At 44.4% G+C, this 27,018-nt stretch overlaps 1 pseudogene; it reads right to left on the bottom strand.

The window, feature by feature from the left end:
* Nucleotides 1–4,129: 4,129 nt before the first annotated feature.
* Nucleotides 4,130–5,185, bottom strand: LOC138432487 (RNA transcription, translation and transport factor protein-like; annotated as a pseudogene).
* Between the last annotated feature and the right edge of the window lie 21,833 nt (nucleotides 5,186–27,018).

The raw sequence follows: 27,018 nt of genomic DNA, 5'->3' as shown, positions 1-27,018 counted from the left end.
TCTGCTCACACCACTGGGCTCCAACAGCCAACAGGTGCCTCAGGGAGCCTGGGTCCCTGGGTTTTAGGGAACACTTTTGCCCCTCTAGCCCAGAGTGGTGATGCTTTCCTGAAGTTAATAATCTTTGAGAAATCACCCCTTTCCTCTTTTGCCCCTCCATCTCTTCTAATACTCTTGTAGCCATTTCCTTTATTAATTACTTCTGTTTGAAATGCTGAAAACTGGTTTTCTTTCCTTTAATTAGATCCTGAACCAAGAACTTTCTGATGTTCAAGCTGGATTTAGAAAAGGCAGAGGAACCAGAGATCATATTGCCAACATCCATCGGATCACAGAAAAAGTAAGAGAATTTCAGAAAAACATCTACTTCTGCTTCATTGACTATGCTAAAACCTTTGACTGTGTGGATCACAACAAATGGGAAAATTCTTAGAGATGGTAATACCAGACCACCTTACCGGCCTCCTGGATGGAGAAACCTATATGCAGAGAAACATTATGCAGGTCAGGAAGCAACAGTTAGAAATGCACATGAAACAACAGACTGGTTCAAAACTGGGAAAGCAGTACATGAAGGCTGTAATGACACCCTGTATTGTCACCCTGCTTATTTAACTTCAATGCAGAGTATATCATGTGAAATGCCAGGCTGAACGAAGCACAAGCTGGAATCAAGATTGCCGGGGGATATATTGATAACCTCAGATATGCAGATGACATCACCCTTATGGCAGAAAGCAAAGAGGAACTAAACAGCCTCTTGAAGGTGAAAGAGGAGATTGAAAAAGCTGGCTTAAAACTCAATATTCAGAAAACTAAGATCATGGCATATGGTTCCTTCACTTCATGGCAAATGGAAGGGGAAAAAGTGGAAGCAGATTTTATTTTCTTGGGCTCCAAAATCACTGCAGATGGTGACTGCAGCCATGAAATTAAAAGATACTTGCTCATTGCAAGAAAAGCTATGAGCAACCTAGACAGCATATTAAAAAGCAGAGACATTACTTTGCCAACAAAGTCCCTCTAGTCAAAGCTTTGTTTTTTCCAGTAATCATGTAATGGATGTGAGAGTTGGGCCATAAAGAAGGCTGAGAGGGAACAAACTGATGCTTTTGAACTGTGGTGCTGGAGAAGACTCTTGTGAGTCCCTTGGACTGCAAGGAGATCCAACCAGTCCATCCTAAAGGAAATCAGTCCTGAATATTCATCAGAAGAACTGATGCTGAAGCTGAAACTCCAAAACTTTGGCCACCTGATGTGAAGAACCGATTCATTAGAAAAGACCCTGATTCTGGGAAAGATTGAAGGCAGGAAGAGAAGGGGATGACAGAGGACAAGATGGTTGGATGGCATCACCGACTCAATGGACATGAGTTTGAGCAAGCTCCGGGAGATGGTGATGGACAGGGAGGCCTGGGGTGCTGCAGTACATGGGGTTGCGAAGAGTTGGACATGATTGAGAGACTGAACAACAACATATAGCACCTAGCATACTTTTTTGGAGAAGGCAATGGCACCCCACTCCAGTACTCTTGCCTGGAAAATCCCATGGACAGAGGAGCCTGGTAGGCTGCGGTCCATGGGGTCGCTAAGAGTCGGACACGACTGAGCGGCTTCACTTTCAGTTTTCACTTTTATGCATTGGAGAAGGACATGGCAACCCACTCCAGTGTTCTTGCCTGGAGAATCCCAGAGATGGGGGAGCCTGATGGGCTGCTGTCTATGGAGTTGCACAGGGTCAGAAGCGACTTAGCAGCAGCAGCATACTTTATTTACTTGGTTTCTAGGACACTACACAGCTCAAAACATTTCCTTAGTAATAATTTCTATACCATGTTTTATTTTTTGTTTTTCTTTTTTTTTTTTGTCTTACTGAACCATGTCTTATAACATCAGCTTTATTGTGTTATTGTGTTAAGCAGGTCCAGGGTTGCACAGAGTCCTTTGAAGAATATAGCTTAGAGTAACTGCAGAGTCAGTTGCAAAGCCAACACTTCAAACAGAGAGAGATCTTGGGGAAAATTTCAGTTTACCTTGAATATCTTCCTAATCATATAAGCAAGATTTTCTTGCCAACATTAGGTATATTAGGTTCACAATCTCTTAGCTACTTCATTGTGGTTAAAACTTTGTCTATATTTTGATCACCTCAAACTTAAACATTTTGTGCATCAAAGAACACTGTGAGCAGAGAGAAAAAGCAACCTATGGAATGGGAGAAATTATTTAAAAATCATATGTCTGATAAAGGATTAATATCTAGAATAAATAAAGAATTCTTAAAACAAACAAACAAGAGCCCCTAAATACTCTGATAATAAATAGGGAAAAACTTCACTAAACATTTCACTGAAGGTGACATTCAAGTGGCCAGCAAGCACATGAAAAGATACTCAACATCACTAATCACCAGGTTTGTCCTTTATAATTATGGTTATTTATTATTTGTTTTGATGTAAGTTGGATTAGTCATTGTTGAATAGAAATTATGTGGTTATTGATTAATCGGTTAGATTTTGGGAATAGAAGGCTTGGAAATATGATCATCAAAATGAAAAGAGGGAATCCTATAATTGTTGCAGAGAAATGCAAATCAAAACCACAATGACATATCACCTCACGTTCATTAGAAAGGCTACTAAAACCCAGAAAATAAGACAGATTAGTAAGGATATGGTGAAATAGGAACCCTTGTGCACTGTTGTCAAGATTGTGCAATGGTGCAACCACTATGGAAAACAGTATGGAAGATCCTCAAAAAATTAAAAATGGAACTGAGTGTGTATATCCTACATAATTGAAACCAGAGTCTCAAAGAAATACATGCATACAACCATATTTATAGCAGCATTATTCACAATTGCCAAGAGGTAAAGCACCCCAAATGTCTGTCAACAGATGAGTAAGATATAGCAGGAAGAAATAAAGGATAAAGAAAAGATAGTATATACATACAATGGACTATTATTTAGCCTTAAAAAGAAAAGAAATCTTGTCACATGCCACAACATGGGTGAAAGTTGAGGATGTTATGCTAAATGAAATAAACCAATCACAAAAAGATAAATACTGTATAATTTCACACATGTGAAGTAGATTCATGGGGTGCCAGGGGCTGGTGATCAGGGCAAACGGTGAGAGCTTTGTTAAATGAATACAGGGTTTCAGATTTACAAGATAAAAAAGTTCTGGAAATCTGTTTCACAGCAATGTGAATATACTTAACGTGACTAAACTGTACACTTAAAGATGGTTAAAACAGAAAATCTTCTGTTAGGTGTGTTTTACTGCACACAAAAAAATAGCCTTCATTTTGCTCTATTTCAAGGATTTTGTGGGGGAGTCACCTGGGTGTTCATTGGAGGGACTGATGCTGAAGCTGAAACTCCAATATTTTGGCCACCTCATGTAAAGAGTTGACACATTGGAAAGACCCTGATGCTGGGAGGGATTGGGGGCAGGAGGAGAAGGGGACGACAGAGGATGAGATGGCTGGATAGTATGACCGACCTGATGGACATGAGTTTGAGTGAACTCCGGGAGTTGGTGATGGACAGGGAGGCCTGGCATGCTGTGATTCATGGGGTTGCAAAGAGTCGGACACGACTGAGCGACTGAACTGAACTGAATCTTGAACTTAAAAGTCTTGATATACTTCCTGTTACTAGACGGCCATGCTAAATTCCATCACAAATAGTATAAACCAGTAATCATTCAATCAACAAGGGTTTCAGTTCAGTTTAGTCCCTCAGTCAAGTTGAGACCCCACGGACTGCAGCATGCCAAGCCTCCCTGTCCATCACCAACTCCCAGAGTTTACCCAAACTCATGTCCATTGAGTCGGTGATGCCATCCCACCATCTCATCCTCTGTTGTTCCCTTCTCCTCTTGCCCTCAGTCAACAAGGGTTTACAGAGCTTCTTTCTGGTATGCATGGTGGGTATCTGTTAGGCTCTGGAGTTACAGAGCTGAGTGAACCAATTTTGTCCAGGAACTTGCAGGCTTACCCTGTAGTGCTGGATGATTTTGTTAGAAGCAAATCAGTACAGGCCATCGCTGACACATTCCTGGAGACCTGAATCATGCCCACTCCCTCTGCTGTGTTCAACGGCTGATAGAGTCCTGGGGGCTAAATAGAACTTTCACCGGTCAGTGTACCTGGGTGACGCTGTCTTCTGAAGCCGAAGAAATTTAGGACAAGACTGACTTCTTCTAGAATATTCTGAGTGGCTCCTATATCCATCAGATAAGTCTGTTCAGAATGATTCTTTCCGAACATGTGGCCAGGTGAACCTGGTATTCCCCACAATCCTCTGGGTTCGTGGTCTGTCTTTGGATCAGCAAGAATTGCCTGAACAGCCACTCCGGCTGCCTCATTTTTGTCTGCAGCCCTCCGAGTTCTTCTATTTGCAGCAGAACTTGAGCAGCTTCACAGAGAACTGCATTTCCTGTGTCAACACCAAGAATATGCTCGTCTGAAGCATCAGGCAAGCCTCCTTTGGTTTGGTTTGTCCCAGCAGCTACATCCTGTGTCGGGAGCTCCTGGACCACAGTGAGAACTGCCTTAGCATCACCTGCACTTTCATCACTATCAGGTAGTCACCACGACACTGAACCTGAAGAAGGGTAGCAAGCCTTTACCCCGGGCTTCCAAGCAGGATTACTCACATCCAAACGGATCCAGGGCTCTGCAGTTTTAGTTGCACCGTCTACATGTTTGGGCTTCCCTGGTGGCTCCGAGGGTAAAGCGTCTGCCTGCAATGCAGGAGACCTGGATTCAATCCCTCGGTTGGGAAGATTCCCTGGAGAAGGAAATGGCAACCCATTCCAGTATTCTTGCCTGGAGAATCCCATGGATGGAGGAGCCTGGTAGGCTACAGTCCATGGGGTCGCAAAGAGTCAGACGCGACTGAGCAACTTCACTCTCTTTCTTTCTACGTGTTTTGCATTATCAGGTCCCAAGTCCTTATAGTTTTCAGCACTATCTGCATAATCAAGTCTCATAGCTGAACCAAGAAGCCAGGCAATTGTTACCTGGAGATCTTGAATCTGGAAAAAACAGTTCCTGTCTGTGAGATATCTTTTGAAGAACTTATCGAGTCACTGCTGTGAATGTTTCATAAAGTCTTTCTGTCTTCAGTGTTATCTGCTGGTATCCGATTTTCCGGTCTTCAAGCCAAACCATGGTTTCTAATTCTATTTCCTCTTTGCACTCTAGCTGGCAGGGTTGCAGTGGTCCTGGTCCCCCAGGCTTCGGCCAGGAGGGGAGAGGGGAGGAGTGGGTGATGCAGGCACTAGCAACATGCTGCTCTAGCCTGGTGGCTCTTCGGCCTTCGCAGCTCCCATGACCTTACTCTGTTCCACCTAAGCACCCACTGCCGCAGCCACACCCTGGACCTTGTATCATTACCACACCCTCTCATCCTTCACAATCATTAATTAGTTTATTTATTTTTACCCAATTGCTCCCACGACACCCGTTCTTCAAACTGGTTAAAACTGCCAAGATGCAGGCCTCTCCGCTGTCTCCCTTTCTCTTCACTTTCCTGTTCTAAGCTCCTCTCCTGCCCAGTAAAGGCCAAATGCCTTCACCACGTCTTTACCGATCACTCCTCCTGGGCACCACTGTCCTCTCACACCTGATGCTGTTGATATTTGTGCCATAACAAGGTCATTCTCTCTCTCTATCTCAGCTGGGTCCTTGTTGCCTGGCAACCTTTCCGTATCTTCCTGATCAGCCTTCTCTTTCATACTTTAAACCTTCATTCTCCTTGAATGTCTTCTTCTACAGAACAGAAGGGGATACAGAACATTCACGTTCTTCAAATTGGTGAAAACTGCCAAGCACCTGGCCCCTCCATGGCCTCCCTTTCTACTCACTTTCCTGTTCACGGACACTGAGATGTCTGCCAACCCACAGCTGTATCGCAGAGGCTGCCGGAGCTCTGCCCATGTATGTCATCTTGGATTCCTTTCATTGTCTGGGGGCACACCAGCGCCCTCAGGCTGCCTGAATCCCTCTCCCTGCACAGAGAAGCGCAGGTGGCCAGGAATTTCCGCCCTCCCCACCTCCACTCACTGAGGGCGGCTCTTAACCTCTGACTGATGGGTTTGGGAGTACTAATAGCCCAGCAGCCCAGCAACCTTGCCCCATGACTGGAGTGACTCTGAGGTGGGAGAGCTTCCCCGGGCAGGCAGACAGCCCAAGTCAGGGTGCCCTTCGTGGTACGTTGCTATCGTGGCGATCTTCCCTTCCTGCTCTCTCTTCCTTCCTCCCTTCAGGTTATTCCTGAGAATAGTCCTGCTTCCTGACAGGTCACTGCCCAGGAATCCTCGTCTCACCTGCATCTGGTTTTGCCTTCTTTCTCTCACGGAGAAGTGCCTCCTTCCTTCAATATAACCCCAAGTATTCACCTTCCTTCTTCTTCTCTGAAGGGGGTAGGAGGGGGATGGGCCTCTGGGCTGGACAGCTGGTATTTGTCAAGTGGAATAAAATTGAAGCTTTGTTTTTCCCCAGACGCTCCAAGGACAAAGCTAATGGCAGAGATAGAGTGCCCGCTCCTGAGGTCAAGGAAAACTTCCCTGTCTGCACATGCACAGTGGGAGGGGGCACCACCCCACCGGCCTGTGTGGTGGAATCCATCTTGGTAAAACTCTGTGCCACACGTGTTGGGGAGGGTCCTAGGATGGGTCAGATGTGAAAAAAGAAGTAACTGGCCCAAGGGACACAAAGATCTGAAAGGACCGCCCTGCACGTCTTCACTGTGCTCCTCCTCCCTAGAAATGGTGCTCACAGCATTTCTCTGAGGGTGTGGATCTCTGCCTTGCTTCAGTCTTAAACAGTTTGTTTCTTTGTGTGCTCTCCCACTTGGGCTGTGTCTCTGATAGTAAACTTCACACCTGTTGTTACAGTTGCTGCCTTCTTGAAACATTCTTGCTTTCAAAGGGGGTGGGAGGGTGGCAAGCGCCAGGGCCACTTTAGTTCTAACTTCTAACCCTTGTCTAGCAGTTAGGTTTCCCTGTTTTTCATCCAGGCTGTTGTTGCTCAGTCTCTCAGTCACATCAGACTCTTTGCAACCCCATGGCCTGTGGTATACCAGTCTCCTCTGTCCTCCTCTGTCTCCCTGAATTTGCTCAAAGTCATGCCCATTGAGTTGATGATGGTATTTAATCATCTTATCCTAGGTTGCTCCCTTCTCCTTTTGCCTTCAATCTTTCCCAGCATTAGGGTCTTTTCTAATGAGTTGGCTTTTCACAACAGGTAGCCAAAGTTTTGGAGCTTCTGTTTCAGCATCAGTCCTTCCAATGAATATTCAGTGTTGATTTCGTTTAGGATTGACTGGTTTGATCTCCTTGGGACTCTCTAAGGGACTCTCAGTACCACAATTTGAAAGCATCAGTTCTTTGTTTCTCAGCCTTCTTTATGATCCATCTCTCACATGCATACATGACTACTGGAAAAACCATAGCTTTTATTATACTGATATTTGTTGGCAGAATGATGCCTCTGCTTTTGAATATGCTGTCTAGGTTTGTCATAGCTTTCCTTCCAAGGAGCAAGGGTCTTTTAATTTCACCATCTGCAGTGATTTTGGAGTCCAAGAAAATAATCTGGAAAATAATCTGTCACTGCTTCCACTTTTTGCCCTTCTATTTGCCATGGAGTGATGGGATCAGATGCCATGATCTTAGTTTCATCCAGGCTGCCCAGGGTGAATTCTTGGGCAGGGAACTAAACGTCTGTCTTCAGGACTGCTCACTCCTGTCTCTTTGAGATTACTTCCCTTTGCATCAACACACCCTTCCTAGGCAAATTTACCTAATTCCCTGGCTTAATTTATCATCTGTGTTAGTTTCCTAAGGCTTCTGTAAGAAAGCACTGCAGACTGGGTGGCTTAAGCAACAGAAATTTATGGTCTCACAGCTCTGGAGACTAGAAGTTCAAGATCAAGGAGTGGTGGGGTTGGTTCCTTCTAAGGTCTGTGAGGGAAAAAAAAATCTGTTCCATCCCTCTCTCCTAGCTTCTAGCGTTTTGCTGGCAATTTCTGATGTCTGTTGGCTTGCTGCCTTTATCTTTCCATGGCAATCTGTGTGTTCAAATTTCCTAGTCATGTTGAATTACGGCCAATTCTCATGATCTCATTTTAACTCAATCACCTCTGCAAAGACCCTGTCTCCAAATTGAGGACACATCCTGAGATACCAGAGGTGAGGACATGGGCGAGCATGCTCAGTCCTGTCCAACTCTCCTGTGACAGGTTCCTCTGTCCATGGGATTCTCAACTAAGAACACGCGATTCTCTTGTGTCTGCCGCCGTTGGCAGGAGGGTTCTTTACCACTGCCTGGGAAGCCTCACCTGAAGGTGAGGATATAAATTGGGGGGAGACACAGTTCAGCCCATAGTGCCATCTCTGTGCTTCTGAGCCCATGTAACCCTCCCAAGCTGTATACGCCTTGTCGTCATTGGCCAGACTGCTCCACCTGAATGCCCCACGTAACCCTTCATGTTTTCTGGCTTCTCAGCACTTTTTGCTCTGTTTGGGGAGTTTCCAGCCACTTGAATCCCGTTTGCACCCCACAGGTGTTTTCCAGCCTCTTTTGTGGTCAGGCTCCGGCCTGTGAGCTATTCTCCACCAAGAGGACTTGCCCTATGAAACTCTGATTCAGAAGCAGCAGTTTGAGGAAGGAGGCTTGGAGTGGAAACCGTTTCCCAGGCAGTGGCAGAGGCTTTCAGGGATACGGCAGTTGCAACTTGAGTTGAGCTCTTGATGCCCAAGTGACAGACAGCATTACGTGTGTGCGTGCGTGTGCGTGCTCAGTCGTGTCCAACTCCTTGTCACCCCATGGGCTGTAGCCCACCAGGCTCCTTTGTTCATGGAATTTTCCAGGCAAGAGTACCACAGGGTGTTGCCATTTCCTGCTCCAGGAGATTTTCCCGACCCAGGGATCCGACCGGATCTCTTGGCTCAGCTGCACTGGCAGGCAGGTTCCTTACCACTGCAGCCGCTGGGAAGCCCGTTCCTGGTGTAGCAGTGGCTGGAGACAAGCGGAGAGCCAGACTGAATTGCAAATGGTGGCCTCGGTGCGTCCTGGTGGCAGCCACAGGAGCAGAAGCAGTAGTTTCCTCCTCAGGCCAGGTTTTTGGTTTTAGTTACTTTACTTGGAAGCTTAATCCTCAGCCAGTTTCTTCAGTTCCACAGATTCTGTGGGCTATTGAGATAATTTCAATACCCTTATTTTCTGTAACCAGCCAGGATCAGCTTCTGTTGCCTACAATTAGGAACGCTGATGCATGTAGAATTTAGTGTTTTAAGGTGGCTTCTGGAAGTCACAGGCCCTAATCTGTGGAATTAACTGTGAGGAGGAGAACAGTAGTTAATGAGGCCCCAACCGCTTCGGGCTGGAAAGCCGGTGCGCTTTGTTACGAGGTGGCATTCAGTCAAACTGGTTTTGTTTTTTTTTTTGCTACACAATGGGACAGAGTCACAGTCATGCCAATCAGGGCTAGAGGAAGTGGTGGAAAAAATTTAGAATATTGATGTTGTTGTACTGGTGATTTCCTGCCCCTTTGGCAAAGTCCGCCAAAACAGGTTTTCCATAAGAATTATCTGCCAGTTCAAGGGAGTAAAGTCTATTAGCAAAGAGAGCACTGGACATTTCCTTGCCCACTGCAGCCCTCCCGTATCTATTTTTTTTCCTTTTAAATTTATTTATTATTTTAAATGAAACAAAGATGAATATTTTTAATGATAAAGGGTACAATTCACAAAGAAGTTAGACAGCATAAACCATTAGACACCTCAACAACAAAGAAACAAAGATACATAAAGTAAAAGTCAGAAGAAACATAGGGGAAAAGAAACAATATGTGATCATATGAGACATACAGACTTTTTCTGAGAGTATTTTATCAAAGTGCAGAAAAAATAATGAGTATCTTGAGTGATGTCATTAATAGTTTAAATATAATAGATTTATATTTAATTAATTTATATTAATTATATCCTACACAAATATACTTAAAATTTTGTATCTGATACATTGTTATTAGATGTCCATAGGACATTTAGAAAAACTGCTAAAAAGTTACACACTACTAAATTTCAAAAAGCAGAATTCTTTTTTGTGTATGTGATTCAGTTACATATACACATATGTTATTTTTGACATTATTTTCCATTACAAGTTATTACAACATATTCCCTGTAGTTACCTGTGTTTATAGTAAATTTTTTTTGCTTCTTGTATACCTATTTTTTTAAATTAGAAATCTAGCATTCTATTCATACTAAGTCAAATAAGTGGAATCAAAATGTCAAAAATTTTTTAGTTAGGCAAAAATTCATAAATTTTCTAATATAGCATACATATTATTTATATGTATGTTTATAAAAGCTTTTCTACTATGCTTGATAAAGACTTGAGAAAGAACATCAAGAAGAAAAAGAGATGGAGGAATTGGGAAACGTAAACCAAATGAAGAGGGAGCACTAAATATGAAATAGAAAAAGTGAAACAAGCTAGATAAAAGTAAAACATCCTCATATAGCCCAGTTGTTTTTAAACATGGCTGCTCATTAGAAATGTATCTGGACCTCTGGCAGGAAAAACGACGACAACAACAACAAGCAATACGTGGGCATTTGTATTTTTCAAAAAATTCTAAGATAATTCTGATATGTATCTGGATTAAAAAAAATTATTACAGATTTTTCTATTAAAAGGTAGTTTTGGTGATATAGAATTTTATAATTTTTCTGTTGATCAATCATGATCCAATGGTATTAAGTGACTAATATTTAAATAATCACAATAGTAACAGATGTGTGTCAGTTTTCACAATCAATAGCTAGACACAAAATAAAAGATAATTACGATGACAAGCCATAATGAGAACACGATTAACCTAACAATATAAAATAATTACATACAATTTGGGGGGTCAAGCAGAGCGATGTGGTAAGTGGACGTGCATACATGCACGTTTCCATCTGCTCAGCCAGTCTATACATTTTGATTGGTGCATTTAATCCATTTATACTTAAGATAATTGTTGATATGTATGATCCTATTGCTGTTTTCTTAAATGTTTCGGGTTTATTTTCTGTAGGTAGGGCTTTTCCTTCTCTTGTTTTCTCCCCAGAGAAGTTCCTTTAGCATTTGTTGTAAAGCTGGTTTGGCAGTGCTAAATTGTCTTAACTTTTGCTTGTCTGGAAAGCTTTTAATTTCTCCACCAAATCTGAAGGAGAGTCTTGCTGGGTAGAGTATTCTTGGTTGCAGATTCTTCCCTTTCATCACTTTAAATATGTCATGCCATTCCCTTCTGGCTTGTAGACTTTCTGTTGCGAGATCAGCAGATAACCTGATGGGAGGTCCCTGGTATGTCCTTTGCTGTTTTTCCCTTGTTGCTTTTAGTATTTTATCTCCGTCTTTAATTTTTGTCAGTTTGGTTACTATGTGTCTTGGTGTGTTCCTCCTTGGGTTTATCCTGCCTGGGACTTTCTGTGCTTGCTGGACTTGGCTGACTATTCCCTTTCCCATGTTAGGGAAGTTTTCAACTATTGTCTCTTCAAATATTTCCTCAGGTCCTTTCTCCCTCTCTTCTACCCCTATAATGCGAACGTTCATGCTTTTAATGCTTTCCCAGAGGTCTCTTCACTTGTCTTCATTTCTTTTCATTCTTTATCCTATACTCTGTTCTGAGGCAGTGATTTCCACCACTCTGTCCTCCATGTCACTTACCCATGCTTTTGCCTCAGATATTCTGCTATGGATTCCCTTTAGTGTATTACTCATCTCCCTGTGTTTGTTCTTCCGTTCCTGTTCAGTTCAGTTCAGTCACTCAGTTGTGTCTGACTCTTTGCAACCCCACGGACTGCAGCACAGCAGGCTTCCCTGTCCATCACCAACTCCTGGAGCTTGCTCAAACTCATGTCCATTGAGTCGGTGATGCCATCAAACCATCTCATCCTCTGTCGTCCCCTTCTCCTCTCGCCTTCGATCTTTCCCAGCATCAGGGTCTTTTCCAATGAGTTAGTTCTTCATCAGGTGGCCAAAGTATTGGAGTTTCAGCTTCAGCATCAGTCCTTCCAATGAACATTCAGGACTGATTTCCTTTAGGATGGACTGGTTGGATCTCCTTGCAGTCCAAGGGACTCTCAAGAGTCTTTTCCAACACCACAGTTCAAAAGCATCAATTCTTCTGTGCTCAGCTTTCTTTATAGTTCAACTCTCACATCCATCTATGATGACTACTAGAAACACTATAGCTTTGACTAGACGCACCTTTGTTGGCAAAGTAATGGCTCTACTTTTTAATATGCTGTCTAGGGTGGTCATAGCTTTTCTTCCAAGGAGCAAGTGTCTTTTAATTTCATGGCTGCAATCACCATCTGCAGTGATTTTGAAGCCACCCAAAATAGTCTCTCACTGTTTCCATTGTTTCCCCAGCTATTTGCCACGAAGTGATGGGACCAGATGCCATGATCTTAGTTTTCTGAATGCTGAGTTTTAAGCCAACTTTTTCACTCTCTCCTTTCACTTTCATCAAGAGGCTCTTCAGTTCTTCTTTACTTCTGCCATAAGGGTGGCATAATCTGCACATCTGAGGTTATTGATATTTTCCCCAGCAATCCTGATTCCAGGCTGTGCTTTATCCAGCCCAACATTTCCCATGATGTACTCTGCATATAAGTTAAATAAGCAGGGTGACAATATACAGCCTTGACATACTCCTTTCTCGATTTGGAACCAGTCTGTTGTTCTATGTCCAGTTCTAACTGTTGCTTCTTGACCTGCATACAGATTTCTCAGGAGGCAGGTCAGATGGTCTGGTATTCCCATCTCTTTCAGAATTTTCCAGTTTGTTTTGATCCACATAGTCAAAAGCTTTGGTGTAGCCAATAAAGCAGAAATAGATGTTTTTCTGGAACTCTCTTGCTTTTTTGATGATACAATGGATGTTGGCAGTTTGATCTCTGGTTCCTCTGCCTTTTCTAAAACCAGCTTGAATATCTGGAAGTTCACAGTTCATGTACTGTTGAAGCCTGGCTTGGAGAAATTTGACCATTACTTTGCTAGTGTGTGAGATGAGTGCAATTGTGCGGTAGTTTGAGCATTCTTTGGCATTGCCTTTCTTTGGGATTGGAATGAAAACTGGCCTTTTTCAGTCCTGTGGCCACTGCTGAGTTTTCCAAATTTGCTGGCATATTGAGTGCAGCACTTTCACAGCATCATCTTTCAGGATTTGAAACAGCTCCACTGGAATGCCATCACCTCCACTAGATTTAGTTCTTGTAGGTCTTTGGTAAATATTTCTTGCATCTTCTCAGTCTTTGCCTCTATTCTTTTCCTGAGATCCTGGATCATATTCACTGTCATTATTCTGAATTCTTTTTTGGGAAGTTTGCCTATTTCCACTTCATTTAGTTGTTTTTCTGAGATTGTATCTTGTTCATCTGGGATATAACTTTCTGCTTTTTCATGCTGATTAACTTGCTGTAAAGTGGTTTTGTTTTAGTTGCTGTGGGACTGTGGTCCTTCTTTCTTCTGTCTGGTCTCTGATGAAGGAGGCTAAGAGGCTTATGTAAGCCTCCTGTTGGAAGGGTGTGGTGGTGGGAAAAACTGGGTCTAGCTCTGGTGGGCAGAGCCCTGCTCAGTAAAGCTTTAATCCAATTATCTGCTGATGGGTGGGGTTGTGCTCCCTCCCTGGTGGGTTTTTGGCCTGAGGTGACTCAGCCCTTGGGTTTATGGGCTCTATGGACAGGTTGATGGTGACCTCCAAGAGGGTTTACACCATAGGGGACCTTCCCAGACATCTGCTACTGGCCCCCCCACCCAACCCTGTGGTGAGCCCCTGCCCACCCAGGCCTCCACAGGAAACTCTCAACACTAGCAGGTGGTTTTGGTTCAGTTTCCTTTGGAGTCACAGCTCCTTTTCTCCGAGTCTTGGTGTGTGCAAGGTTTTGTTTGTACCCTCCAAGACTGGAATCTCCATTTCCCCCAGTCCTGCGGATGTCTTGTAGTCAAATCCCATTGGGCTTAAGGTCCCTCTGGAGACTGCCAGTCCCTTTGTCGGGTCCCCAGGCTGGGAAGCCTCATGTGAGGTTCTGAACCTTCATAACAGTGGAGAACTTCTGTGGTATTATTATTCTCCACTCACCTGGTGGGTATGGGATTTGATTTTATCGTGATTGTGCCCTCCTGCCGTTTTGGAGCTGCTTCTCTATCTGTGGACGTGGGGGATCTTTTTTGATGGGTTCCAGTGTCCTCCTGTCGATGGCTGGTCAACAGCTAGTTGTGATTTTGGTGCTCTCACTGGAGATGAGTGAATGTTCGTCTATTCCTCCATCTCCCCCCATCTTTGATTTTGGATTGTCTTGAGACAAAGACCTTTAAATTAAGTGAGAAGTAGGTTGGTGGAATACAGAGATAAAAAAATCAGGTCTTTAGACTGAAAGATTCTGCAGGGGAGGCAGAATTTTATCTCTATTCTTTCTGGGTCTCTGGCTGGGCCTGAGAATTAAATTCACTAAAACAGATTAACAAGAGAAAAAGCATATGGATTTTTTTTTTTTTTTTTAATTTTTGGGTATGGCAGGCGGCATGTGGGATCTTTGTTCCCTGACCAGGGATCGAACTCACACTCCCTGCTTTGGAACCTTGGAGTCCTAACTGCTGGGCCGCCAGGGAAGTCCCAGCGTATGGATTTTGAAAATGAAGACCGACCTGCCTGCTGTCCCCAATCCAAAGAGTAGAGGCCTAAGTGTTTATATACTTGGTTGAACATAGGCAACAGTGGAAAAGTAACTAAAACACATGGGGAGCCTAAGGTGAAATGAGTTATTTTAACAAGGTCTGTTTGTATAGATTTCTCCTGCTCCCACTCCCATCTTTGGTGGTAAGAATGTTTCTTTCCGCCTGGCATCTTGCACCAGGGAGTTGTGTCTCCTGCTTTCAGGAAGAATAGTGCAGCCTGTGGGGAGGTGGGCAGGGGTGGTCAGAATGTCCTTCTTGTACCTTCTGTTTTTCAAGCGTCTTTATCTTAAAATAATCCTTATGCCAAAGTAGCATATTTGGAGTTGACATATTCTGCCAATTTTCAGCTCTGGAAAAGAGCTGGCTGGACAAGATCTTTTGATAAGGGTTATTCATAGAACTGAAGCAAATAGAAGAAGCCTGCTAAAATCTTAAAAGTTTTGATTATCAAAGAACCTCCTGGGCTGTTCAGTACAGCCTGTGAAGCCCCTAAGGTATTGATGGGACTGGATACACGGGAGCAGGAGTGTCTGCTAAAGCTTGACAGCCTCCAGAAAGGGCATTCTTCCCAGTGCCTGACTCAGGTGCAGCTGTAGTGATGGGGAGAGAGTAGGATAAATAAAGTCACTTTAATTAAAAAATTCCGCTAGGAGGTTAAAGCAGAGAGGGAATTTTAAGGGAGTTTAGGAGACTGTTACAAGCTAATGACTGCTCAAAAAAAGAATCTAGTAACCTAGCAACAATCTAGGCTACCTTGAAGGAAGACCAGACACATCCTCTGCCAAGTACACTCAAGCCACAAACCCTGATAGCTCAAACACAGGACAGTAGATACCCCTGTATCTGAATGTTGCTACATGAAATCAGGGAGTTAACAGCCCTTGAAGAGTAGCATCTCTGCTCGAAGCCAAGATAGGATTCGAGGTGAAAGGGGAAAGAAATTAAATGAAAGGGAACATTATACTGAAACCTGAGATGAATTCAGTTCAGTTCAGTCGCTCAGTCATGTCCGACTCTTTGCAACCCCATGAACCGCAGCACGCCAGGCTTCCCTGTCCATCACCAACTCCTGGAGTCCACCCAAACTCATGTCCATTGAATCAGTGATGCCATCCAACTATCTCATCCTTTGTTGTCCCCTTCTCCTCCTGCCTTCAATCTTTCCCAGCATCAGGGTCTTTTCAAATGAGTCAGCTCTCCGCATCAGGCGGCCAAAGTACTAGAGTTTCAGCTTCAACATCAGTCCTTCCAATGAACATCCAGGACTGATTTCCTTTAGGATGGCCTGGTTGGATTTCTTTTCAGCCCAAGGGACTCTCAAGAGTCTTCTCCAACACCACAGTTCAAAAGCATCAATTCTTCGGCGCTCAGCTTTCTTCACAGTCCCAACTCTCACATCCATACATGACCACTGGAAAAACCATAGCCTTGACTAGACAGACCTTTGTTGGCAAAGTAATGTCTCTGCTTTTGAATATGCTATCTAGGTTGGTCATAACTTTCCTTCCAAGGAGTAAGTGTCTTTTAATTTCATCGCTGCAATCAGCGTCTGCAGTGATTTTGGAGCCCAGAAAAATAAAGTCAGCCACTGTTTCCATGTTTCCCCATCCATTTGCCATGAAGTGATGGGACCGGATGCCATGATCTTAGTTTTCTGAATGTTGAGCTTTAAGTCAACTTTTTCACTCTCTTCTTTCACTTTCTTCAAGAGGCTCTTTAGTTCTTCTTCACTTTCTGCCATGAGGGTGATGTCATCTGCATATCTGAGGTTATTGATATTTCTCCCGGCAATCTTGATTCCAGATTACCAGATTTTAGTATGTCACCACACTTCTGCTAACAAACATATGATTTCATTGGTGCCACGACAGTCCCGGTTAGACTATACAGTGTTAAAGGAGGAACGGATGACGTAAGCTTTGACAGCTACCCACAAAGTGAGGAAGGAGGTGGTCTTCTTCCCTTCCTCACTTTTCTTTTGCTTATAAAAATGAAGTCCTCCAGTCTTGGGGCAGAGACTGTATCTCTCACAAGCATCCTGTGGTAATAACCTCATTCTTTAAAAAGCAGAGACATTACTTTGTCAGCAAAGGTCAGTCTAGTCAAGGCTATGGTTTTTCCAGTAGTCAGGTATGGATGTGAGAGTTGGACTATAAAGTAAGCTGAGTGCTGAAGAACTGATGCTTTTGAACTGTGGTGTTGGAGAAGACTCTTGAGAGTCCCTTGGACTGCAAGGAGATCCAACCAGTCCATTCTAAAGGAGATCAGCCCTGGGTGTTCATTGGAAGGACTGATGTTGAAGCTGAAACTCCAATAATTTGGCCACCTGGTGTGAAGAGCTGACTCATTTGAAAAGACCCTGATGCTGGGAAAGATTGAAGGCAGGAGGAGACGGGGACGACAGAGGATGAGATGGTTGGATGGCATTACCGACACAATGGACATGAGTTTGGGCAAGCTCCGGGAGTTGGTGATGGACAGGGAGGCCTGGCGTGCTGCAGTGGGGGGTAGCAAAGAGTCAGACATGACTGAGAGACTGAATTGAACTGAACTTGCTTGCCATTTGGTCTCTCACTGAATTCTTCTTGGCTCTGAGACATGAGAACCTGAGCTTCAGAAACTCCAGATATCAGGTGAATGGTTTTAGTTAAAAGACAGTTGTTCGAGTCCCCTCTTAAGACCAGGATGGTGGGTTCTTGTCCCAGTCTGAGCTCTGGCTGGGTTCAAGTGCCATCTGGTTTTAGCAGGGAATAGCAAACAGGGAGAAACCCCCTGGGGCCAGAACAGGGGCTGCCTAAGGGACTAGTCAAGGAGCCCCACTGCCAGGACCATGAGTGCTCACTGCTCCTGCCCAGTGGGATTTTATGGGCTCCATGGACCAGGGGCTCCGTGGGTGTTTACTATGCTGCCCTCTTCCCAGAGAGGGTTTAAAAAAGTCATCAATCAATTAATCCGTTAATCAGTCACTTGCAGAAGGGATCATTTAAGTTATATCTATCTATATCTGTGTGTCTCACTTCTATTGAGGAGAGAAATTTGTCTTTAACCTCAAGCTTATGGATCCTTACTCAAGAGAAGCAATATATTGATGCTAAACCTCTAAAGATCTTGGATTTTGCCCTGGAATCACTGGCTAGCATGAATTTTGCAGCTCTATTTCTTGGGGAAGGGTAAATTCCTCTTATTTATGGGAAGAAGGATGTGTTTGAATGTTGGCTAGCCAAAATGCTGGACTGTGGTAGAAACTGCTAGTGTTCTACCCCAACTATACTCTCTTTATTTATTTATTTTTTTAACAGAGCCCTGATTTTGTTTAGGGCTGAAAGTACTGTCCTCTTCAGTCCCCTTTGTAGGCAGAGGTGGCCAGCTGACACACAACCTTAGGATTTCCAGGATGTTTTTGCTTTTCTGACTGAATTTATTCCTGTTTTCACCTTCTTCTTCTGCTTGTCTGGAATGTGGTCATGGTGCTGGAATCGTACTAACCTGTAGGTGACCAGGACACATAGAGAAGAGGGTAAAGCTTTACACTGTAAGGTTGGCAACTGGAAAGACAGCAGGAGCATGGCTTCCTAATGACAATGGGGTACAACTTACCAGCTCTGAATTGCATACCTCTGGGCTTGTTATATTGGAGAAGGCAATGGCACCCCACTCCAGTACTCTTGCCTGGAAAATCCCATGGACGGAGGAGCCTGGTAGGCTGCAGTCCATGGGATCGCTAAGAGTCGGGCACGACGGAGCAACTTCACTTTCACTTTTCACTTTCATGCACTGGAGAAGGAAATGGCAACCCACTCCAGTGTTCTTTCCTGGAGAATCCCAGGGACGGGGGAGCCTGGTGGGCTGCTGTCTATGCGGTCGCATAGAGTTGGACACGACTAAAGCGACTTAGCAGCAGCGGCAGCAGGGCTTGTTATATGGAAAAAGGAAACCAAAGAGCCTTGGATTTCTTTTTGTTTTTTTGCAGCTGAACACATTCTTAAATTGATACATCCAGAATGAAACTCATCACTTTCTCCCTGACATCCACGCCCCTTCCTATGTTCCCTTCTTGGTTGCCTTGACCACCGTCTACTGAGAAATCAACATGCAACCCTTGTCTTCTACCTTTTATTTGCTCCTCCCTCAATACTAACAATTTATTAGTCTCACTGATTTGAAATCCTGCACAAGCCCCTGTGTCCTTGTCTTTAGAAGTAAAATGCTGACTCAAGTGTTAATAATTGGTAAATATGAAGATGTAGAGAAAAAACAGCTGGTGGATTGGGGAACTGGTAACAATTTAGACTATAATTCAGCCACATAGCAGAATCACCAAACTCATAGTTCTCTGAAAGAGATAAAAAAAGGTCTGACACACGTTCCTAAGTTGTTTTTACAGGAAGCAGACCTCCCTCCAGATGAAAACTGCTGACCACAAGAAGATAGACTCTAGACTGGTTGAAACCAGAAGGTTGATGATGCTTGAAACTTCATCTTGATCCCAACCAGCCCCAGAATTGTCCACGAGCTGATTATGCCGTGCTCCTTCAACGCTAAAAAACTCCTCACTATCCCCTACTGGGTGCGTCACACAGTCTTAAGGGCATTAGCCTGCTGTGGCCCCCTTTGCCAGGCAAACCACTAAAAGCTACTCTTTTCTATGTTACCCCAAATGCTGTCTCCATGTTTCTATTCAGGGAACAGAGCCTGAGTTAAGGCAACAGATTCGATGTTTAAATCTTTTCCTGTTTTAAGTTGAATTGAGTGTGTATGTGCTAAGTCATTTCAGTCGTGTCTGACTCTGCGACTCTACGGACTGTAGCCCACCAGGCTCCTCTGTCCATGGGATTCTCCAGGCAACAGTACTGGAGTGGGTTGCCATTCCCTCCTCCAGGGGATCTTCCCGACTCAGGGATCGAACCCGTGCCTCTAATGTCTCCTGCACTGGCAGGCAGGTTCTTTACCTCTGGTGCCACCTGGGAAGCCCCATAAGTTGAACTGTGTCCCCCCTAAAAGATCTCTTAAATTCCTAGTCCCCAGAATCTCAGAATGGGCCCTTACTTGGAAATAAGGTGGTTGCTGGTGTAATTAGTTAAGATGAGATTATGCTGAAGCAGGGTGGATCCTTAGTCCAATACAGTGTAGAAAGATGACATGAAGAGACAGGGACCCACAGGGAGAACATGGAGGCGGGAACTGGGGAGATGCAGCAGCAAGCCAAGGAGCACGAGGCTTGATGGCCCCCCAGAAGCTGCGATGAAGGAGGGGAGATTCTGTCCAGAGTCTCGGAGAGAACACAGCCCTGCTGACACCGTGATTTTAGACTTCTAGCCTTCAGAACTGTGAGAGAATGTATTTCTGTTATTCAAGCCACCGTATCTGTGGTACTTTGTTACAACAGCCTCAGGGCACTTAGACACGCCCTGGTGCATTCACTCTCTACCAAGTCACCAGACTCTCATTTTGCTGCAAGTCTTTGAACTGGTCCCCCAGTTTCCAGTGTTGCTTCCTTTCCATTCCTGCCCCGGATAACAGCCTGGGTGAGCTTTCTAAAGCTCAGGTTACTCTCTTGTTTACACACATTTCAGTGGCTTCTCAGTATTCTAAAGATAAAATTCTGAACTCCCTTACCTGATACAAAAGGCCCTGTGTACCTTCCCAGCGGCCACTGGTCCATGCTGTTCAGTTCCTTCTGATACCTGTGAAATCCCCTCAGTGTTCCTACCCACTTTGACCCCTGGCTTTAAATCCCATTAGATGTCTTTTCTCCCAAAAAAGCCATCCTCGACTCTCCCAACACGGATATCGCCCCCGCTGGGTGCTCCCTTAAAGCCTGGCTCTTCTCTATCAGAACACAAATCCTGTTTGTTATGATGCTTGCCTGCTTGTCTATCTGCCTCCTTAGTCTGCAAGTTCTTGGGAACAGGGGCTGCATCTTCCCCGGCAAGACAGCATTGGTGACCAGCAGTGACTGCCCCATTTCAGGTGTTCAGTACATTGGACTGATGGGAACAGAGGGCTGACTGCTTTTCTTATCTTTCCCCTGAGTTTCAGGTTTTGAAAGATTTTAACCACGAAACACAATTTATTATTTAAGTTAACCTATTTGGTCTTATCCAGAGGTTCATGCATGGCTTTCTTTTCTTTCTTCTTACCTTCTTTCCCTTTTTCTTTCTTTCGTGTTGAAGATTGCTTTCAAACCGTTTTCCTTTTGAGGAATAACTTGGGGACCTAACTATCCTGATTTTTCAATCTAGTTCATCTCCCTGCATTTAATAGACAAGGAAACTGAGGCCCCGGGAGATGAGATGACTTGCCTGAGGTGGAAGTGAGTTAGTAATGTCACCAGGCTAAAACTCAAGTTTTCTGACTTCTATCAGGATTCTTTCTGCTCTTTCACAATACTGAGCCAGTTGTAGGTGCAACGTTTAACAACCGGCTCTCAATGGGAAACAGAAAAGAGCCTCAATTTGCATTTATCAGTTTCTGCCATTTAAATGCTTTCACCTTGGCTAATTTCAAGCTACCTCTGTAAAGTCACTGAATATGGGAGTTGCTTCCAGCAGTCTCCAAATTCCACGCTTTCTTCAAGGTTTGTAGCGTTGGAGGCTTTGCTCTTCTGAAAGTGGCTGTTGCCAGAACTTGCTAAATTCTGGCAACGAAATGCTGTAAATGGCTATAAATAAAAGTAAAGGATCCCTAAGGAATGACCTGCTGAAAATATGACAAGATGGAAAACTCAAATGAACAGAAAATGTTGTTCATTGTGATGGGTTGGAACCAAAAGCTAGTGATAACCTCTGCAAATATGAGTTAGTGAAATAGAAATACAAGTCCTCAAACAGTCCCACCCCTACTCGGTAGCTTTTCTGACTTACCTCAGGCAGAACTAATTCCTCCTTCTTTCAGTAGTTCCCGTATATTTATAGTCAGTCGCTTTTTCTTATTTTTAGAATTGCCTACAGAATGGGTCCAAAGTCCCTAGCTTGGCAAAGAGGTCTTTTACCCAATGAATTTTCAAAGGAGGTGGGGTGGGGGCAGCAGGAGGAACTCGGGCGAGGGGGCTTGTCGATTCTGGGTTCACCTTTTGTCCCACTTACTGCTCTGCAGCCTCAGGCCAGGGTCTTGACGTCAGTTTCTTTATTCTTGGGTACGTTCTTTGTGAGGCTGATGCAGGATGAACCAGTGTCAGAATCTCAGGTACCTAACAGGTCACCTTGCACATTCTAAGAGGCCAGAAATACCTGTTCTCTCCTTCGATAGGTTAAACATTTCCTGCCTGTACAAATCGTCCGTACGTTTTTTAAGACTTGTTTTCCTATGAATGAATGAGTTCATTTGCTCACTCTTGCAACAAATATTCAGAGAAAGAAAAATGCTTCTGTGGATCAACTCTCTGATTCCACCGTCTTTAAGATGTAGTGGTTTTGCAGAAGAAGGACACAGGTAAGTTCTTGAACTCAGGGGTCAGGGTGGCCAGGTAAGAGCCCAGGAAAGTTGCTCTTAAATGTGGACCAAAGTGCAGAAGTGTGGTAATGAGGAGCCTGCTCATGATTAAGTCGCATCAAAGACTCTGTGAGTTGCCCTAGTGCCCGCACTAAGGTCTGGGCACCTAACTCACAGCCTTACACCCCCTCCTTTATCCCTCCTTTAGCTTCATGGGTGGAGAAGGCAATGGCACTCCACTCCAGTACCCTTGCCTGGAAAATCCCATGGACGGAGGAGCCTGGTAGGCGGCAATCCATGGGGTCACAAAGAGTCGGACATGACTGAGCGACTTCACTTTCCCTTTAGCCTCATGGGGGTAGAATTATCCCCATTCTGCTGATGAGGAAACTGACACACAAAGTCCACGCTCTGTCTTGTTCCTTGCACATCTACTATGTGCCAGGCACTGTTCTGGGCACTGGGAAGAAAGCATGGACAGACAGACGAAAAGTTCTGCCCTTGTGGGACTGACATGAACAGGGCAACAAACAAGATGAATAAGGAGGTATATAGAGCATACGTCAGGTGGTGCTAAGTGCCCTGAAGGAAAATAAAACTGAGCAGGAGGTTTGGGGCAGGGGAGACTGCAGTTTGATGTCAAGTTGTGGGGAAAGGTCTCAGGAAGAATGTGGCCTCCGGGGAAAGAGGAGACAGACTGGGCCAAAGGGATAACTAGCTCAGAAACTTGCCCGAGGTTACTGGGAAGTGTCGCTGGCACTGGAATGACTGTGTGTCAGGCTCTAAAGCCAAGGCTTTCACTTCATCGAGCCTCTTTTCCAAGAAGCAGTGCCACTGTCCTCTAAGCACAGCGTATGTGTGGGTGTGTGTGTTTCTTTGTCTGTCTGTCCATCTGTGAAAGTGTTCCATTTCCCTGGGCTGATCCCTGTGGGCCCCCCTGAGCTTCCCTGACAGCTCCCAGGGCCCGAGGCCTCATGTTATTGGTTTTCATGGAAACTTGGCAACTTTCTCTCTACCCGCCCCTTGCCCTGCAACCACATTCCAATGGCTTTATTTGTGTGCCTTGGAGCCGGGCCAGGGCTGGGCCTGGGACAGGTTGCCATGGTGATCTCCTACCCCTTCCAGATAGAACTTCTCAAGGATGTTGCCCTTGGGCCTGAAATAGTTTAGGCCTGCTCTCAGCTGCAGCAGGAGAAGCTGAAATAGGGAGCCTCACTTCCTCACCTTTTCAACTCACACAAACCGAACCTTGGGTGAGAACAACTTCTGGGGGGGTCGTTCTCCAGGGCACCCTAGATTTAGGATCGGGGATGGGTTTTCCCTTGGACTGCAAGGAGATCCAAATAGTCTCTCCTAAAGGAAATCAGTCCTAAATAGTCATTGGAAGGACTGATGCTGAAGCTGAAACTCCAATACTTTGGCCACCTGATACGAAGAGCTGACTCATTGGAAAAGACCCTCATGTTGGGAAAGATTGAAGACGGGAGGAGAAGGGAATGACAGAGGATGAGGTGGTTGGATGGCATCACCGACTCAATGGACATGAGTTTGAGTAAACTTCCGGAGTTGGTGATTGACTGGGAGGCCTAGAGTGCTGCAGTCCATGGAGTCGCAGAGTTGGACATGACTGAGCAACTGAACTGAACTGAACTGAGGTGTCATATTCAGAGCCTGTCTCTGAGAGTCCTGCAGAAACAGAACAGGTTTTTAAACACTCTGCTGAGGAAAGAGCATCCAATATAACGCACCCATTTTAAGTGCAGGGTTCCATGAGATTTGACAATGCATACACTCGTGTAACGACGACCACAATTTAAGGTATAAAACTTTTCTCCCCCACCCAAGTTTCTTCCTGTTGCAAAGCAACAGGAGTTCAGTTCAGTTCAGTTCAGTCACTCAGTCATGTCCGACTCTGCGACCCCATGGACTGCAGCACACCAGGCCTCCCGGTCCATCACCAACTCCTGGAGTTTATTCAAACTCGTGTCCATAAAGTTGGTGATGCCATCCAACCGTCTCATCCTCTGTCATCCCTTTCTCCTCCTGCCTTCAATCTTTCCCACCATCAGGGTCTTTTCCAGTGAGTCAGTTCTTCGCATCAGGTGGCCAAAGTATTGGAGTTTCAGCTTCAACATCAGTCCTTTCGCGGAATATTCAGGACTGATTTCCGTTAGGATGGACTGGTTGGATCTCCTTGTAGTCCGGGGACTCTCAAGAGTCTTCTCCAACACCACAGTTCAGAAGCATCAGTTCTTCGGTGCTCAGCTTTCTTTATAGTCCAACTCTCACATTCATACATGACTACTGGAAAAAACATAGCTTTGACTAAACGGACCTTTGCTGGCAAAGTAATGTCTCTACTTTTTAATATGCTGTCTAGGTTGGTCATAGCTTTTCTTCCAAGGGGCAAGCGTCTTTTAATTTCATGGCTGTTGTTACCATTTGCAGTGATTTTTGGAGCCCCCCCCCAAAATCAAGTCTCTCACTGTTTCCATTGTTTCCCCATCTATTTGTTATGAAGTGATGGAACCGAATGCCATGATCTTAGTTTTCTGAATGTTGAGTTTTAAGCCAACTTTTTCACTCTCCTCTTTCACTTTCATCAAGAGGCTCTTTAGTTCTTTGCTTTCTGCTGTAAGGGTGGTGTCATCTGCATATCTGAAGTTATTGATATTTTTCCCAGCAATTTTGATTCTAGCAACAGGAGTTATTGGATGCTATTTGCAGTTAGTGGATGCTATTTCCTCAGTAGAGGAAATATACAGAATAGCCCATTCTCAAGGTTCTGAACTTTAAAGGTATAACACTTTCCTCTTTATATAGAGATGAAAAGTTGCAGAACAGAGAATAATATTTGTTTGGTGGAAGGTTTATGGGAACATTGTGACCTGACCTATGTGGACAGCTACAAGAACAAAGGATTCCAGCACCAAGAAGTTTTCAATAACCACCCTCCTTCCCCTTTCAGTATCAAAGATGCCGCAATTCTACTTCAGGTAAGCTGGTTCTTTGGGACACTAGTCTTCTCAGCCTGCTGGCTTTCTGAATAAAGTTGTTCTTCCTTGCCCCATCTCTTAATCTCCCAATTTATTGGCCTGTTGTGTAGTGAGCAGTACCAGCTTGGACTTGGTAACATGATCACAGCTTGTCCATTCTCTTATTGTTAGGCATCTGAATTGTTTTTCATCTTTTAGTTCAGTTCAGTCGCTCAGTCGTGTCCGACTCTTTGAGACCCCATGAATTGCAGCACGCCAGGCTTCCCTGTCCATCACCAACTCCCGGAGTTCACTCAGACTCACGTAATTCGAGTCAGTGATGCCATCCAGCCATCTCATCCTCAGTCGTCCCCTTCTCCTCCTGCCCCCAATCCCTCCCAGCGTCAGAGTCTTTTCCAATGAGTCAACTCTTCACATGAGGTGGCCAAAGTACTGGAGTTTCAGCTTTAGCATCATTCCTTCCAAAGAAATCCCAGGGCTGATCTCCTTCAGAATGGACTGGTTGGATCTCCTTGCAGTCCAAGGGACTCTCAAGAGTCTTCTCCAACACCACAGTACAAAAGCATCAATTCTTCGGTGCTCAGCCTTCTTCACAGTCCAACTCTCACATCCATACATGACCACAGGAAAGACCATAGCCTTGACTAGACGGACCTTAGTCGGCAAAGTAATGTCTCTGCTTTTGAATATACTATCTAGGTTGGTCATAACTTTTCTTCCAAGGAGTAAGCGTCTTTTAATTTCATGGCTGCAATCACCATCTGCAGTGATTTTGGAGCCCCCCAAAATAAAGTCTGACACTGTTTCCACTGTTTCCCCATCTTTTTCCCATGAAGTGACGGGACCAGACGCCATGATCTTCATTTTCTGAATGTTGAGCTTTCAGCCAACTTTTTCACTCTCCTCTTTCACTTTCATCAAGAGGCTTTTTAGTTCCTTTTCACTTTCTGCCATAAGGGTGATGTCATCTGCATATCTGAGGTTATTGATATTTCTCCTGGCAATCTTGATTCCAGCTTGTGTTTCTTCCAGTCCAGCATTTCTCATGATGTACTCTGCATAGAAGTTAAATAAGCAGGGGGACAATATACAGCCTTGATGTACTCCTTTTCCTATTTGGAACCAGTCCGTTGTTCCATGTCCAGTTCTAACTGTTGCTTCCTGACCTGCATACAGATTTCTCAAGAGGCAGGTCAGGTGGTCTGGTATTCCCATCTCTTTCAGAATTTTCCACAGCTTATTGTGATCCACACAGTCAAAGGCTTTGGCATAGTCAATAAAACAGAAATTGATGTTTTTCTGGAACTCTCTTGCTTTTTTCATGATCCAGCGGATGTTGGCAATTTGATCTCTGCTTCCTCTGCCTTTTCTAAAACCAGCTTGAACATCAGGAAGTTCACGGTTCACGAATTGCTGAAGCCTGGCTTGGAGAATTTTGAGCACTACTTTACTAGCATGTGAGATGAATGCCATTGTGCGGTAGTTTGAGCATTCTTTGGCATTGCCTTTCTTTGTGATTGGAGTGAAAACTGACCTTTTCCAGTCCTGTGGCCACTGCTGAGTTTTCATCTTTAGTTATTACAAATACAGTTGCTATGTACGTTTATATATAGATCTTTGTGTGAATACACACTTTCATTTCCCTTGGATAATACCCAGAATGGAAAGGCTGGGTCATGTGATAAATACTGTGGAATGTTAGCAGAAACTGCCACATAACATATTGGCCAGTAGCACTGACTGGGCGCAATTGGGTTTTGCTCACAGGGACTAGAACTACTGAAACCCAGCTCCCTTAAAACAGAGTTCCCCTGCTGAATTCGTGGTTAACCT

This window comes from Ovis canadensis, chromosome 2, assembly GCF_042477335.2.
Source record: "Ovis canadensis isolate MfBH-ARS-UI-01 breed Bighorn chromosome 2, ARS-UI_OviCan_v2, whole genome shotgun sequence".
In the NCBI taxonomy this organism is placed as follows: Eukaryota; Metazoa; Chordata; class Mammalia; order Artiodactyla; family Bovidae; genus Ovis; species Ovis canadensis.
The sequence above is the reverse complement of the archived record's forward strand: the minus strand, read 5'-3'. Positions and strand labels throughout refer to the sequence as shown.